We start from the raw sequence: 4,635 nt of genomic DNA on the forward strand, positions 1-4,635 counted from the left end.
TTAATTTCATTTGTGACCCATTGTTTGCTGAGTAGGGCGTCATTCAATTTTCATGTGTTTAAGAGTTTTTTCTGGGTTTTTTGTCATTTATTTCCAGATTATTTGCACTGTGGTCTGATAATGTGAATGGGATAATTTGTGCTTTCTTACATATAATTGAGCATGACCTATGGAACAGTATGTATTCTATTTTAGAAAATGACCCATGTGCAGGTGAGAAAAATGTGTACTAATCAGTGTTTGGGTGCAACCCTCTGTATATGTCCACCAAGACCATTGGTTTCAAGCGCTGGTTCAGTTCTGTTATTTGTTTGCTAAGTTATGGTTGACCTATTTTGGGGGGATAAGGGGTTGCTAGGGTGTCCTGTTAAGATTGTGTTATTGGATATTAGATTTTTCATGTCCATTAAGATTTGCTTTATATAGTTGGGTGCTCGCGTGTTTGTTGCACACATATTTATGAGTGTTACTTCTTCCTCTTGAATTTTTCCCTTAAGCAGTATGTAGTGTCCTTCTTTATTTCACTTGATTATTTTTGGTTTGAATTTGAGAGTGTCTGAGAATAGGATTGCTACCGCTGCTTTTTTCTGAAGTGCTGGCGCATGTAGTATTGTGTTCCAACCATTGACTTTTAGCCTATGAATGTCTTTATGAGTTAAATGTGTTTCTTTTATACAGTATATTGTGGTATTTTTTTTCCTAATCCACTGTGCCAGTCTATTTCTCTTAATTCGTGAATTGAGTTCGTTTACATTGATGGTTACAATTGAGATGTATTGACTTATGATTGACGTTATTTACCTGTTATCCTTTACTCCTTTTCTCCTGTGTTTAATTGCTTGCCCTATTTAGTTGGTTGCTCCTGATCTCATTCGTTGAGTTCTGATCATTTTGGTCCCTCTCTAGAATATCTTTCAGTAGGCTCTGTAGTGTCTACTTTGTCATCATGAAGTTCTTTAGCTGTTCTTTGTCATGAAAGTCTTTCACTTTTCCATCAAAGTTGAAAGAGTTTTGTAGGGAATAATAATCTGTGTTGGAATTTGTTTTCATAGAGGGCTTGAAGTACTGTGCTCCACGCTCTTCTTGCCTTTACAGTTTGTGAAGAGAAGTTGCCCGTAATTCTAATGCGTTTTCCTTTTAATGTGACCTGCTTCTTTTTTATAGCAGCTTTCAGTATATTATTCTTGTGCTGAATTTCTGGTATCTTGACTATTATATGTCTGTGTGTTTTTAATTGAGTTGAGGTTACTTGGCGTTCTGTATGCTTCAGTTACCTGAATGTCAGATTGTTTCCTCATATTTGGGAAGTTTTCTGCTATTACTTCTGCCCATATTTTTTTTAATATCATTTTTTGACTCCTTCTTTCTCATTGATTCCTATTAGTCTCACATTGTTGAATTTTGCCTCATCTTTCAGGTGATGGATTAATTTTTTCTGCATCCTCATTGTTTTTAAGAGATCCTTTCTTACCTTTTCACAAGCTGCACCAGCATCTTCAAGATCTGAAACTCTTTCTTCACTTACAGTTAAATGATTTTGCAAGCTTATGATTAAGATTTTATGTTCCTATGTTCTTTGACTCTGCTTCATGCGATCTGCATCTTTCCTGTATTGCTCAGTCAATGGATCCGCCATTTTTCTAATCTCCTCTATTTTTTTTATCAATGTCTTCTTTGGAAGCAGTTATAAAGTCTTTCACTGCAGTGTTTTTTTTCAGATTTTGTTTCCTCCCTATGTTTCTGTAGTTGATTCTTTATTTCAGATGCTATGAGTTCTGAGAATTCTTTTTTTATTTCGGAAAAGAATTCCACTCTAAGTTTCTCTATAACTTTCTGCTGTTTCTTATTTACTATAGACGCTATTAATTCATACATTTGTGCTGAGCTAGTAGAAAACAATTCCGCTCTGAGTTCATCTATCACTTTCTGCTGTTGTGTATTTACTACCCACACCATTAATTCATACATTTGAGCTCAGCTAGTGTTCTTTGCACTTGTTCTGGGTGGTCATTGGGTTTCCTGCATATGTTTCTGCATTTGATTCTTTACTGCAGATGTTATTATTTCAAGGATTTCTTTTTTCATTTCCAATCTGAGTTCCTCTATACCTTTCTGCAGCTGTTACTTTATTTCAAAAGCCATTGATTCATTGCTTTCAGCTGTGTGATTCCCAATTTGTTCTGTGTTAGTGTCCTCTGCACTTGTAAAGGGTGAGCTTGGGTTTTGAATTTGCATTTTGCTCCTTCTCTTTGGCATTTTGTGTAGCACTGTCTTCTGACCTTTTTTGTACATCTTTGTTGTAGGTATAACCTTAGCACCTACTAAAGTTCAGGTGCAGATCTATAAAGTTTGGATTTTTCCAGCTGTGCCTGGCTTGGTTCTGACTGCTGTGCTTAGCTCCTTTGTGCTGCTGCCCTTGGGAATGAACCTTTTTTGCCCCTCTGGAAAGATGTTCTGCTCCTGGTCTAGCTGGTTGTTTCTGTCCCCTACTCTCTCTGCAGGGATTGAAATTGCAGGGTTTCACCCCAGGCCTTCATGCCAGGCCGAGTTGAATCTGGAGGGGACAAGATGGAGTAGGTTCGATAGGCAGCTCTCCCACACACTCACCGGGCCTGTACTAGGACTGGATTCGGGGGTTCCCAGAACGCTGCAGTAATTCCTGCTCTGTGGATGCTGTGTACATGGGTACTACGCAGTGTTGGGGGCTTCCCAAGTGTCACCCACACTGCACCTGGGCTGGTCATGCCAGCACAGGGTACCTGGAAGCTCTCCCACAGACTCACCGGGCCTGTGCTAGGACTGGATCTGGGGTTTCCTGGAATGGGGCAGATATTCCTATTGGCGGGCTGGGTGGGGGAGGTGCTGCGGAGTAGTGGGCGGGATCCCAAGGGGATGGAAGAGGGTCTCACCCACACTGCGCCTGGGCTGCTACCATTAGGTCCAAAGGCACAGGGTTGCTAGAAGCTCTCCTACACACTCACTGGACCTGGACTAGAACTGGGTCTCTGAGTAGATAATTTTTGAACCTCGTGAGGTAGTAGGACAAACATTGCAGTCCTGAGCTCACCAAAGTTGTGGGATCATAGTTAACAGGAGTTTTATATAGAACCCTGATTATGTTATGCTTTAGGATAAAAAATAATGTACACAAAATTGATCAATGCTTACAAGACTAAAATCTACCATTTAATTAGTCTACTAATGTTTAAAATTATCTATTCTCAAATACTCACTATATAAAAATAAGTAATAACTTGCGGAATGCAATAACTAGTTAAATACAAAATTTACCTTATAGCCTTAAAATGTCAGATACCTAACCAAAAAAATAGATTTGTGAAAAGAAAGAAATAACCAAATATTAGAAAAAAATAAAATGGAAAATACAGATAGATAATATAATAAAATTTTCAAACATAAAAATTTAATGTCACTGATATATAATAAACTAGATGACTGCATCATTATATAGTAATATCTTATTGGAATTTATTTAGCATCAATGATATGACAGTTTCTAAGGACTTAATGCATGGTCCATTTTGGTAAAGGTTTGTGGATTATTACTTTAAAGAATTTCAAGCTCATATGCTCCAGAAGATATACAACATATTGAAAATTATCAATAGATAATAATAATAAGTCACTACTATTATGGAATATTGGACTATATTGGGATATTTTGCTGAGTTCAAGTACCTACAATATTTAGGCTGGATTCAAGTTTCAAAAGGTTTTTTAAAAACTTTTCCAAATCCAGCATTTCTAACAGCAATGGAACATGCATCTCACAAACAAAACAAAAAAGATGGATATAAATAAAGGACTCTTTTGTTGTGAAAAAAACATATGTATATACAAGACAGTTAGTATAGATACACACTTACTTTCTCTTACTTCAATGAGAAGAAAGGTTTGTAATAATACTGTTTCTGACAGATATCATGTCTACATCTTGTCCACAGAATAATTACTAAGAAGACAACAATATGCAATGTATTTATTGTAACTGTCATACTAAGCTGCTTTGGAACTGTTTCATTGCTGTTGCATTGCTTTTCTCACTAGAATATGTAAAAGATAAATAAATAAATAAATAAATAAATAAATATAAATAGAAAAATAAATGTACTAGAATAGAAAATTCATAACTAAAGAGGCTAATAATAATTATTTTTGAATGAATGGATGTGGTAGACTAAACACAAAGAGATGCATTTTACTGGCCTATTTGAAAGTTTTATATTTTCTTTATCCAATGTACTAAATCATACATCTGTAGGAATTAATCCAATGCTACATTCTCTGATTTATTGGACTAGAATAATTTAATTTAGCTTCTTAGATTCCTTTGTATTTCAGTAATGTCCACTTTGATTTAAGCCTTTTCATTTCTTCTGGATTGATATTAGTCTTTTGTTCTTTTCATAAATTTGACTCGGTGAAAGTGTTTTGTGTCCTTGCAAACAGTCAAGACATTGGCTCATTGAAGTTTGTGTTCTTTTTATCATTTTTGTCCTTCAACAAGTTTTATTTTAAATTATTCTTAATTTTCTAAGATCAAGAGGTACATCATAATATTATTTATTTGAAACATTCTATTTATCTAATGTATGTAGGTACAATTATAAGATA

This window comes from Octodon degus, unplaced genomic scaffold (assembly GCF_000260255.1).
Source record: "Octodon degus isolate 3935 unplaced genomic scaffold, OctDeg1.0 scaffold00224, whole genome shotgun sequence".
NCBI classification, from domain to species: domain Eukaryota; kingdom Metazoa; phylum Chordata; class Mammalia; order Rodentia; family Octodontidae; genus Octodon; species Octodon degus.